This window comes from Chaetura pelagica, unplaced genomic scaffold (assembly GCF_000747805.2).
Source record: "Chaetura pelagica isolate M959 unplaced genomic scaffold, ChaPel_1.0 scaffold607, whole genome shotgun sequence".
Taxonomy (NCBI): Eukaryota; Metazoa; Chordata; class Aves; order Apodiformes; family Apodidae; genus Chaetura; species Chaetura pelagica.
Genome location: NW_009953960.1, coordinates 266,176 through 279,835, shown reverse-complemented (window position 1 = coordinate 279,835; position 13,660 = coordinate 266,176).

Below are 13,660 nucleotides of genomic sequence, written 5' to 3'. Positions count from 1 at the left end.
GGAAAAGGGACTCAAGTAGTTCCACACAACAGGTGGTAGTTTTTGACTGAAATACTGTATTTGTACATAATCTGCCAGATAAATAAGTAGATAAAGAGTTGTTAAAAGCTGACAGGATTATTTGGGGCGCTCACACCCTGGGTTCAGAGCGGTGCTTGGTGTGATGTTATGAGACCTCTGCTGTCATCTAGTGGCAAAAGGGGAGAAGTAGCAGAAAGAAAAGGATAATCTTCGGATGCACGAATGTCAGAGCAGGTTATGATGTGGGAAGGAGAAAAGATGTATTGTGAACACTTGGAGGTCTCACCCATACATGCAAAACCAAATGAGGACTTTTTAAATATACCCCTCCTACATTTCAGGATTGCTCTAACTCCTCAAGCCTTGCCTGCAGCCAACAAATCTTGAATAGCTACATCTCTCCTAGGCATGGAGGTTCCACCATCTGAGATGGCCACCACAGGCACCCCCAGGAGCACGTGCCTAGGCTATTTTTAAATATCTATTCAGGATGGCACATCTTTCTCCATACAGGAGCTTATTTGTCTCCATCAGCGACAAAGAGAGTGTGAGCAACAGCTCAGATGTAGACACCTCCATGGCAGTGCTCTAGAGTTAGATGAGATTGCTGTCTCTTAACTGAAAAATGACACTTGCCTGAAGAACAGGTCAAAATTTCTCCTAAAATTTGGTTATCCATGTCCTTGTTTTTGCTGGTTTTGCAGGGGAAAAACTCAAGCTGGCCATCCTGCAGAGCAGCTTACCATGAGGTGGCTTCTTCCTGCTCATTGAGCAAGGAACTCCTCCAGCTTTGCTGGAATATGTCCTGTATGGGGACATGTTTCCTATGGGGACATGCTGGAGGCTTCATTGGCAGCTGGGAGAGGTTAAAGGCAGCAGAAATTATCCAGAGTTAAATGAGACATGAGAGAAAACAAGAGCTGATGGTGCATGCACAGAATGAGCTATTAGAAGGTCAGAGTTCAAATCCCATGTGTGACCTTGACCTTTTGTGTGATTTAGGACAAGCTGTTTCTCCAGTGCAGCCGAGCAGCACAACAGGATACTGGTTTCCCATGGGAAATCTCCACAGGCATTAGAGTTTGGTGGCTTAAAATGCCACAGTGACTCTAGGCACAGTAGCCCACAGATACTCCCATTTCAAAGAAAATTCAGGTTTTACCAATCAAGAGCTGGTTTCTTCTACCTGCACACTATGGGTGCACAGTGGTTAGACAGGTTTACTTTTTCTCTTGTCAGCAGGGCTGGAGCAACTGAAGCTGAATTTTGCCTTTGTTTGTCTTTCCCCCATAGAATCCTTCAATTGTGCTGTGATAGTGAAACACCACCAATGCTCTCCTGCTCTGCTGATACCAGGCCCTCAGTTCCTTCTGTATCTCTATGAATCACTTCATTAAGTTCACAGACCTGTCAAAGGATATTTCAGAGATATCCTTTTAACTCCTGAGAAGAAAATATTAAGCACAATCAATCATTTCTTGTGACAGCTTCTTTGTCCATGAAGTATTTCCATTCATTAGAAACTATCTATTTAAAGGCCACAGTGCGTGGGAGAGGGGTAGGTATTAGGAGAGAAAAAAAGCCACTTCTTGATCCAAACACGAAAGCATGATCTAATTTTCTTTGTTTTCCCTTCTAGATTCACATATCTGAGTCACAGCCAGGCCTGGAAAAAGGCAGGAGCATTACAGATGCTCAACAAGGTCCCAGCATCTAAGGCACCATGCTAAGGGCAAAGACTTGGCTTTCACAGTGGGCAATTTTTCACTCACACGATCAGCAAGCAAAGATTGACAACAAGCCCTGAAAGAATTGAGAAATGCCTCTCTGTGCCTGCCGAGGTCCTGATGTGAGCTCTGAAAGGGTGAGTTCATTCAGGGGAGCTTAAACCTCAGGGGGTCTGAAGGGCATGAAGCTCCTTGAGACCAACCACGTTGGGCAACAGCAGTGGCACAGGTTCATGCAACCAAAAAAATTCCTCCTGCTACCCAACAAAGTAGCAGAAAATTACCTGCCATCTCTATATTTTCAGGCCAAGTGGGGTATTTCTGAGCAGGATTAAGGGCTTTTACATTGTCCTATTGGTAAATGCAAATTGAAGGAAAGGCAGTGCCAAGGCCTCAGCTTGCCCTGTTCTTTATGCTCCTCTGCAGCCACAACATCTCTTTAAAAAGAAAGGGTTTTCTTCCAACAAAAAGGGATACTACAACATACCCCACATCTCCTTGGAAGGGGCTGCAGGGCCCCCCAGCCCAAAATGGTCCATGTCATGAAGTGGGAAGACAGAGTAGGTAATAAACAAAGGCAACATTTCACAGCAGCACATGGTACAGGCAGCTCACCTCAGGTAAATAAGCCACTGATGAATAATAAAAAGCACCCTGGTTGTTTGAAGCAGAGGCTGTCATGGAAACCCTGGCAGCAAGTGGCATCATGGAGGGGAATGGCTCAGGAGTGGCAGGAAAAAGGACATAATTTATTGGGAGGTGGTAGAATTTGGAGATTAAACATGCCAAGTAAGGCTGAAGCTTGGGCTTGGGAACTCTCTAGCAGGTTGCCCACCCAGCCTGGGACATGTCACAGTCTTTCAGTGCCTCTCCTGAAAACTGGGGTGGATTTTCCCATTAGACCTGTTGAAAGGGTATAAACCCTTCAGGACAATAAAACCCCTTGTGTGTTAGTACTTAGGCTACCATGGGTGAGACACATCGTAACCAGAAAAGGTGGTTGTTGTGGATATGCACCATGAGTTTTGGCAGCAGAGCCTGATGGAAAAGTGGTGGAAGGGTTCTATGCTTACTACCCTCCTTCTGAAACATAGCTCATGGGTCATGGCTGGTGCTGAACTCTCTCCAGACCAGGATCCCTCAGCACTGAAGGCTCAGGGTAGCTCCATGATCTCCATTTGACTTGAATTAACTCTAACCTCCTTTTCCAAACCTGGTTTTATCACCTTCTCATTGAAAGATCACAAATGAGGACACTTGTTTTGCTCCACCAGCCCACCAGCATGCAAGCATCCTCCTTCTGGCATTTGGTGCTGGTGTTTATGTCTTAATTGGCATCCCTCAAACCACTCCAGCAAGAGGGCAGACAACCCAGCCATTGTAAATAACTGCCCTCCCTTTGGTGCCTTTTCCACAGTGTTTCCCCTTCCAGGCAGCCTGAGCTGTTTTATCACTTTCTGAAAAGGAAAGTGCTGCCGAGTCCCCAAACCTCACAGCAGCAGGGTGCTGGAGATAAGGCAGGGAAAATATTTCACTCGCAAGGAAACTGTGCTCATCTCACGCTAACGTCCCCATCCTCTGGAATCCAAGGCAATAATTACAGCAATTTGTAGATAATTATTTGTTAATTAAAAACAGGCTTGCTGGGTACAGTTACCAATTTCCTCTGCTGGCTGCATAGGGCTGTGCAAGGAGGCACTGGGGGATTGCAGGGTTCGTAAAACTGTTTGCTTGTTCAGTGCAGAAAAAAAGCCTCCGGTGGTTCATCTCCCCCCTCTCCCCACATCGTGGCAGGTCTGATGCATTCCCCTAAGACATCCCAGAAAGATCTGTGCCTGGCTTTCCCTTGGAGATTTCCAATGAAAGTGACTGCCACATCCCCTCACTGCAGCCTGTTTCCCCAGCTCATTTAATGACCCTGCGCTCACACAGACTCATTTCCAACCACATTTAAATGAGTAACTCCTAAAGAAGGAGTCATGACTGCAAGCTGAGGTGAGGAGTCTGAGAGAAGCTCACCTCCATCCCATGTTTATATTAGCAATAAAAAATGAACAGCTTGTAGATGGAGTTACAGCTGGGAACAAAGTGAAGCTGGAGGCTTAAATAGTGCTGCTGGGGGCAATTTTCTGTCCTAGGTTGGGCAGTCTGTGGTACTTGGTAGCTTCCTACCCATAGTTTCTATATAAGTTGGGAGAAGACGCAATGAGAGGATTTCAGATGTCCCCCACTAAACACTGCATCCACAAGGAGTGTGTCTCAGGATGATGCCCTTAATTATGTGCCAGGATTTTCCACCTTGTGAGTCCTCCATCTCTGTTTCTCCTGTGCAGCACACCTTCTCCTGGCCCACTAGGATCCACCAACCTGCTCTAGGGTCCCCTACAGCTCCAGAGCAAGGGGGCATTGCTTAGCCCTGGAAACAAGAAAGTCACATTGCTCCTGATCTACTGCTGGATTGAGCTGGCTCTGGGCAGTCACTTCAAGATACTCCTACTTTTTTGGCACTGAGAAGACAGCTCATGGAGATCTGAGAGTTGCCTGTATGGGTTGTACACCTAAATAGCACCAGAAGCACCAGTAGCATGAGTATAAACCCTCACTGAAAAGCAAGTGTGTGGGGAAGTACGGTGACAAAAGTGAGCTGCCTCCCCCTTCTGGTTGCAGCACTACAGCTCAGAGCCACAGTGACAAGATATGATGAAGGAGTATTATGACCATTTTGTCATCAAATGCCCAGAAGCTGATTATTCCCATCCCCCCTTAGCAAAACAGTGGCATCAGTGATAATGGGGAGGGGAAAAAAATTAGACTGTCAACACCCTCTTTGTGGAAATCATCTCACAGGTTGCTAGTCACACAGGGATGGCTTCACCCCTCTCATTTTCTCTTGGACATGGGCTTTCACGTTCCTCTCATCATGTCAGCAGCTCAGTGCCTGCACCATCTGCAGAGGAATCACAATTCAGCAAAGTGGCTGGATGTCATGATATATGGGACTATGTCTCTGCTTCAGCAGCACAAACCACCAGCAAAGAGCTGAGATTAAACCCTGGGTTAATTAGTACATTTAATTAGCTCTCAGTTATTAAATCCTTTCAGACCCTTAGATAAATCGTTCAAAGTATAAAACATTCCTTAGAAATGCTATTATTTATTCCTGTCTTCTCTCTCCAGGTGGGTGTAGGGCTGGGAAGCTCTAGCTTTCCTCCTGCAGCTTCATGGAGCAGTAGAGTCCATCCTATCATCAATGGCCTGGTGTCAGTCCCTGAGATTCCCCATGAATTTGTAAGCCTGCCAACTGGCAAATTCACATTTCACCACCTTGCTGACGTGGGCAACTGTAGGAAGGAAGGGAATCATGTTGGAAAAAAGCAGGGAGCCACAGCTCCTTTTAACTCTGAGAGACAAAAACAGACTCACAGAGGTTTTCAGTGGACTACAGGTCACCCAGCAGTGGGTCCCTTTCTGCGTTGCCTTCTTCTGGGGCTGCAGTAGACAGGCATGGCAGCCCTGCAGTAAAAAGAGGACTTGATGATCCTAAAGGTCTTTTTCAGCCTTGGTGATTCTGTGATTCTGTGAGAGAAATGAGTGGAGGAACTTCTCATGCAGACTTAGGAGCATTACCAGTCACCATGCCAGCTAGATTGAAGGATAGGAAAAACTCCTCCAGGCTCCTGCTTGCAGAGTCTCCCACAGTGCTCCCTGAATGATTTTCCTGTGGTTTCCACATTAATCCTTATAGTTCATGAACACATCTCTGCTCTGAAGTCCTGGAGCAGCTGCTAGCTTGCTCCATCTCCCTGTCATCTCCAAGTTCAAGGCAGTTCTGTACTAACTCACCTCACAGACTGGCCAGAGGCTGTTCTGGTACAGGTTTATGGCAGGGGAACCTAGTTTCTGCAATGACCTTGGAGACACACCCAAAGCATTTATAACATGGATAATGTGGGGCCCTGAACAACACACATGCAATGAGCTCAGGCACTAGACAGGCTGGAGAACTGATTCCCATGGAGTCAAATCTGTATGTTGTTCTCATTGTAGTTCACTGGAAAACTGATGTTTAGGTCTAAGGAAGCAGGTTTCAGCATTTTCAGCACCAAGCCTTCTCTTCCCTAGTTGTGATGGTGGGCAAGGAATCCAGGCCCTCCTGATGCTGGTGACCTAAACCCATAGGCTGAGAATTATTGTGAGCCAGGGGATACACTGGATGTGGGCTGCTAAAGGGAGTTTGCTTAGAAACAAGTAATAGTGCAGGATTAAACTGAGGGATATTCCTCATAGCACCATGAAGGATATCACAGAACAGTGACTTATCCAGTACTTGTTTGTGATTTTAATAATCTTAAATTATTAGAAAGGAGAAAGCAAAATCTGGAATAAGATCCTGTTACTAACAAGCCTGCATTTTGAAAGGAAGAATGCAGCTTTCTGGAAGAAAATATTCTCTCGTTTTTCCCCTGCGCAGTTTCAAAAGAACAGTGTTTAATCCTTCTGTAAATAAGTATGAAGGTATTTGCTTCTAGAGCCTACAAAATATGTCCGCAACAAAGCAACGTGGAGACATTTGGGAATGAAGTAGCTAATTTGATACAAGAAACCATAACCAATGACTAGGACTGTATCTCAGAGGACTGAGCTGACCTTTCAGCAGCTGATGATAGTTCTAAAATGGCTTCTCATCACTGAAAGTCCAATCTAACACCAGTTAAAATAAATTAAAAACTATCACTGGTTTCTGTGGATATTGGATTAGACCATATAAAACTTACTTGAATGCTGGGAACCCAAGGAAATGATCATGGTAAATCTAAACTCTAGTGAAGCCTTACAGGCTTTAAAACACCTCTGCAGCCCCATTAAGAATGAGCTTCTACTTAGCTCATGAATAATTCACCTTTCTTTTTCTTCTGAGAGACAACTAATATCACCACACTGAAGCCTAAGCCCAGCACAAAGCCCACTGTTCCAGTCCCCTTCTTACTCACAGCAGATCAAGAGCATGTTTCTGTTGGAAGAACAGTCCAAAGAGTAAAGGCCCAGGGCAGACACTGCTTTCCCAAAAAATAAATTTCTTATTTTTCTGCTGGCCACCTAGAGCTAGAAGTGACTCTTTCCTCACAACTTTCTGCTCTCCCCACTTCCAGCCACTTACCCCAGGCCATGGTGATCAGCACTGCCAGGCCATCTGGCAAGCACAGAGATCCCCTGGCTTAGGAGTGACCAGGATCCGGAAAGACTAACTTCTATTTATGAGAATGGCCTTGTATATAACTTTGTCCATCTCCTTCTGCCTGTTTTTGTACCAAGTGATCTTCATTTCAGAAAGATAAAACCTTGTTGCAGAAAAAAAACAGCTAGCTGGGAGAAATTTTCACTCTGTGTTTAACTGAAAGAGAGAAACAGAAAGATGGAGAACATTGGACAATCCTTCTCAGGAATCATTCCCAACAACAGGACTTATTGGACATCATATCATAGAATCATAGAATCATAGAATGGTTAAGCTTGAAAGAGTCCTCAAAGATCATCAAGTTTCAACCTCTCTGCTATGAGGTTAGAACCTGATATCTTTAAGGTTCCATCCATATGGATTTCTCCTCCAAACCTACTTGTCAAAGCAACCTTTAGTCCAGACCCACTGCCTTCAACACAACCTCACATTATACCACTCCAACCCTATTAATCTTTAATCCTCTTTCTTTCTTCCTTCAGTAAAAAACCACCATGGAAGATGAACTCTGCTCTCCTTCTATCAGAAACATGTAATAGGAGCATTTCATGTCTTCTCCCATCTCAGGTAACTTCAGGGACTGGCAGGATGGGAAGTGCATTTGTCAGGCTTAGGAGTCCTGTTCCATGCTTTTCTGCAGGAATTCTGCAAGTCAATTCCCTCAGTCTTAGACTCATAACAAAGATGCTAACTGCTCTGGTCCATGGCATTCCCTCTTCCCATGCTCCACTGAACTCAGACCTAGCTCCCACCATGGGCTGAGCTCTCCCAACACCCAGTGACTGCCAAACAGGGAGGTGGCAGAGGGGGTTAAATATGGTCCCAGGTTGAGGAAGCCAAGTTTTACCATGCTACTCTTCTCTTCCCCTACAAAGACCCCTGTCCATCACACTCTGAGTCCTCCTCGAGTTATAGCTACAATATTTCTCCCTGGAAGCCAAGAGGTAGATAAACCACTTCGGCCTGTTCCAGTGCTTAGCATGTCTATAAATACGTGAGGGCTGGGTGTCAAGAAGGCAGGGACAACCTCTTTTCACCTGTGCCCTGTGACAGGACAAGGGGCAATGGATTCAAACTCGAGCACAGCAAGTTCCACCTCTACATGAGGAACAACTTCTTTACTGTGAGGGTGACAGAGCCCTGGAACAGGCTGCCCAGAGAGGCTGTGGAGGCTCCTTCTCTGAAGATTTTAAAGACCTGTCTGGGTGCCTTTCTGAGTGATCTGCTCTAGTTTTTGGTCCTGCTCTGGCAGGTGGGTTGGACTCAAGGATCTTTGGAGGTCCCTTCCAACCCCTGACATTCTGTGATTCTGTGACACTTTGATTCAGCAACTGCCCAACCCAGCTCTGTGTGCGCAGGATCTGTGTGAAGAGCTTTGTTGCCCTCATCCCTATTGTCACAGCCAGAGCCACAGATCAGGAGTTTCTGAACTAAATAATCCCCAGAGAGGACGTTGCTGCACATGTGGGGGAAAGAGAAGAGAGCTAAACTGCTAACAACCATATCTCAGGTCAAAGAAGGAATTCTTCAGCAAAGCTCCAAGCGGAGGAACTTGAGGAAGTTCCTGCACATCAAGGTGATTGAATAGCCCCTCACTACAGATCCACCCAGTACCAGTATTGGGCATCATCACTGGTAACCAGGCAGGAAAAGGTTCCATTTCTACTTATCACTAGAACCTTTTCTGAAGGAAGGCAGAACAAAGTTTTCATCAGCAAACCCCACAAACCAGTGCTATTATAGTGGAACAGTCCACAAAGCAGCTCAGATATTGCTGTGCAACTCCCAGGGCTCCATCTCTAGCTCCTTCCTGGGATCCAAGGGTGTGCTCAGAGGACTGTGAATACAGCCTAGCCCCAGCAGAGCAAGCTTAGAGCATCATTGAGCATTGTGCTTACTCACCCACCAGCCTGGGCAAAGAGTTGCCACCACAAAGCTGGCCCTGTCCTGAACCCTAAAGTCAGCCAGGCCAAGCCATGTGTTACCCTCTCACAGAAGGACAGGGTCTCCCTTTTTTCTACATCTGCTGGGAAACAAAAAGAAAAATCGAAGGATGTGGTAAGAAGCAGCTTTTGCATCTGCTTTGGTTTTGTTTTCAGCCAAGGGTTCAGAAAAAAACCCTGGAAGTTGAGACAGAAAGAATGAAATATCTAAACTAGTTGCTTGTTTTGGGAAAAACAACTTTACTTATTGGAAGGAACATGTTAAATATTATATCTCACTTTATTGGAAAGTTACTGCTGTGAAACAAATACAATTTTTTTACTTTGGAATAAAGAAAAATGTGCTTCATTTCAGGTTACCAACACTGAAGAAAAAAAGGCCAGCACTTCCTAATCACAGTGTCCCCACTCCTACATCTAAGGCACAGCAGGATGTTGAGTATCTTGTACATTTAGGTTTTATGCTAGGACCTCTAAGGACAGCAAAGGGCATCCACTAATACAGCAAGAAGGCTTGATGACTGTGAGGAGTATATCAGATTGAAGAACAGCATTTAACAAGGATTCATCTGCCTTACTCTTCTTCCTTTGGGGAGGAAATGCTCATGCCCTGCCTGCATAGTCCTTTATCGGCCCCAAAGGCACAATGTTGAGCTTCCAGTAGAAGGTACAAGTTCATCTCCTGGCAACATAGTCAAAAGAATGCTGGTCTTTATGGGGTGCTCAAGACCCTAGAACAGAGGTTCAATAACAGTGGACACTGCTGTGGATAAAAAAATTCATGGAAAGAGCCCTCAAAACCAGAAAGAGATGCCACTACTAGGAAATAACATCTCCAGGGGTCTCAGAACAAGAGAATGAAAATATTTCCTCGTGCTCAAACCCAAAGGGAGAGTTTTTCTGTCATGGTATCTCCATTGTCCTGGTGGACAAACCAGGTTCATGTCATTAGACACCAGACAGATGAGAATCATCTTGGCTAAGGCAAGATTTTATTCCTTGCTTTGTACCAGTCCCACCCTGTTCCCTGCCTTTCTCAGGAGTCCCACTCCCTGGCCAGATATGGAAGATCTGAGGCTTTTAGCCTCAGAATCAGAAAGGAACAAGGACAGATTCATTTCAAAAGCAGAACTGCGTGGAGCTCTTGCTCCTCCAGCTGCTAGAAAGGAAAAAGTGAAGGAACAGAAAGATGTAGAGGACATGGGTGAGGATGCTCCATGTAGAGACAGTCTGGACCTAAAGCACCAGGCTGAAACATCCACAGAGGAAGCATTTCAGACCACTTCTCCTGCAAGGTGAGGGCTGGGCAATGCCATATGGATGGTGTCAAGGAGGTGATGCCCTACAAGCATAAAGCCAATTCTCTGCTCCCACCTGAAAATGGACACTACCTGTTTGGAAGCCCTTTCCCACCACTTGCTCCATGCTACTCTGCAGCCCCCACACTCAGATGGGAGCAGAGACAAATTAGGATTTCTCAACATCCTTTAAACTTCCCCCCTGCAGACACCCTGATAACAGGCTTCCTGCCTCCCAGCCCAGACTTACATTACTAATCTGATCCACAAACAGCACCAATGCCCTCTGGAGAGCTTTTAGAAGAACTCTGCTCTGGAGGGAGAGAAACAAAACACACGTTCTGACACTCAAAATGGCTCCAAAACACCCAGCTCACATAGCAGAGAGGAAACACAGCTATGAGGTAACTCCAGCACTGCATGGACCCATGTGGACCCACTGAAATAATGATCTTGAAGGTCTTTTCCAACCTTGATGATTCTGTGATTCTGTGAGATCTGGAGTCATCACTGGGACTGGGGTTCATGGTAGTGATGTTGTCTGAGTACATTCAGTACACTGAGTACAGCATCCAGCAGTGAACAGAGGATGATCAGCTCTGCTAGGAACAAACTGATGTTTGTAGAGAGCTCTGGGAACACAGTAACCCCTGTCTGTCCTCCTGCCATCTTGAAAAAAATTCTAGAGACTATCTGCCAGCACATAGACACCATCTGTAGTCCAGAAGCCTGGAAAGGCTCTTACAGCAACATCAGAAAGTCCCAGGAGCATCAGCCCCAGGAGAGGAACTCAGCAAAAGGGAGTATGGGGCAGATCAGGGTGTATGGAGCAGCAGCTGATGTAGACCTGAGTTCCAAGGGCAGAAAAGCCATTAGGTACTAGTGCTTCATCATCATTTTCTTTTGTGGACTTGATGGACCAAATTCCCACCTTCTCCAGTTATATACCACTTGGTCTTTAGATGGATGTGAAAAGTTCAAGTCCAGTTCTAGAAATCTAAGGCTAAGCTTTCCTGTGTTACCCTGTTTCCTTGAGAGACTGTCTGCTGGAGTACACAGGTCTGAGGGAATGACCTTACCCCTTTCCTGGTGACTGGTGACACTGACATTGGTCCCTAACTATCCCCTAAATTAATGGTTTATCTGCCTGGAGAGGGTTTTGTGAGTCAAATAACACTGGATAAAAAGATATTCTGGTAAGTATGGGCTGAACAAGAGAGAAAAAACCTACAGCTGAGAGCAGTAATAAATGCACCATCTGTGACCAGGCAGAGAGAACACGTAACGTGTGCTGAACAGTCATTACACACTTGTTAAATTCTCACATTAAGCCAGGAGTTTCCTGAATGATAGAGCCCTAATTTCCTACCAATTTACATCTGCCTGATGCTGCAGCGATACCAGCTCCTTCCTGCCCTGTAATTCTGTACAGAACAGTGTCACAACATGACGCCAACACACAGCAAAGCTCAATGCTGGTCCTTACAGGAGAGGATGGTGATTGGCATTAACACACAACTGGTTTTGCTCATTCAGGAGAACCAAGACATGCGTGTCCCTGTGTTTCCATCCAGCACTGAGGCACTAACCTGTACGAGTTGAGATGACCTGCACGATTTCTTGCAGCAACACTGCAAGGGGGGGATGGACACTGGACAAGTTGTCCTTGTTGGCTGAGGATGCACTTCTAGCCCAGTTCTCACCCACCCCTCCCTGTGGTCTCCTGTCTTATCTCTGAATGCTTTCTCATCTACTTGGTTATGCCTGTGCCCCTGCTCTGCAGCTCTAATTCCTTAGGATGGCCTCTCAAGGCAGCTGGGACCTCAGGTCTAGGCAACGAGCCACAGGCAGGGACATCAGCTTGCCAGGAACAAAGGCAGAGGTGAAGGAAGGCCCTGACAAGCAGCATGAGAACTTGGAGGAAAAGAAGCTTTTCATGCACAGATGAAAAAGCACCATGGGGGAAAGTCAAAAACAGGCATCTACAAAGCTTTCCTCTTCTCTTTCCCCTAAGCCAAAGTTGTTTCTTTTAAATGAGCTCTCTGGTCAGCAATATATTTCTTACCTGAGACTTTGCAGTGACACAGGGATTTGTCTCTCTCCAAGCAATGACACTGCCAAAGCTGCTTCCCAGCACCTCCTGGCCCTGGGACATCACACTGCTGCTGTCTCTTTTTTCACCCACCATACTCCAAAGATTGATGCACAGGAATGAGACAACCTCTGACCACAAGCCCAGCAGATATGTTAAGCTGCTGCTTTCCTGTAGTGTGACTGCAGAGAAGATGGATGTGCATGGACCAGGCAAACAGCAGAACAGAGAAGCAAATTCCAGGCTGCATAAGAAAGTGGCAGTGACTTTATCCCTTTCCTGTAGAATCACTGAATAGTTTAGGTTGAAAGGGACCTTTAAAGATCACCTAGCAATGAACAGGGACATCTTTTACTGATCTAGGCTGCTTAGTGCCCTGTTCCAACTTGACCTTGAACACTTCCAGGGATGGGGCTCCCAAAACTTCTCTGGGAGACTTGTTCCAGTATCTCACCACCCGCACCGTAAAAAAATGTCTTCACATGTCCAGTCTCAATCTACCCTCTTTTCCCTTTTTTTCCCTCTTTTAGTTTAAAGCCATTGTCCCTTAACCCTGTCACTACAGGCCTTGCTAAAACACCTCTCTCTGTCTTTCTTAGAAGCCTCCTTTAAGTACAGAAAGGCCACAATAAAGTCTCTCTGGAGCCTTCTCTTCTTCAGAGAACAACCCCAACTCTCTCAGCCTGTCCTCACAGCAGATATGCTCCATTGCTCTGATCATTTCTGTGGCCTCCTCTGGACCCCAACAGGTCCATGTTTTTCCTGTGCTGATGGCCCCAGAGCTGGACCCAGCAATGCAGAGGGGTCTCATGAGCACGGGGTAGAGGGGCAGAATCCCCTCCCTCAGCCTGCTGGTCACACTTCTTCTGAGGCAGCCCAGGATTTGTTTTCTGGGCTACGAGTGCACGTTGTCAGCTCATGTCCAATTATTCATCCTCAAGCAGGGCTGGAGACACTGGCCTTCTTGACAGCTGCTTCTCACTCGCCACTCAGAGAAGCTGGAAAAGACAGAGGATCACGAGGCTGAAAAAGGGACAGGAGAAGGCCCTTGTTCCCCAGCAGGGCTTTCCCTGTGGTCTCCTGTCTTATCTCTGAATGCTTTCTCATCTACTTGGTTATGCCTGTGCCCCTGCTCTGCAGCTCTAATTCCTTAGGATGGCCTCTCAAGGCAGCTGGGACCTCAGGTCTAGGCAACGAGCCACAGGCAGGGACATCAGCTTGCCAGGAACAAAGGCAGAGGTGAAGGAAGGCCCTGACAAGCAGCATGAGAACTTGGAGGAAAAGAAGCTTTTCATGCACAGATGAAAAAGCACCATGGGGGAAAGTCAAAAACAGGCATCTAC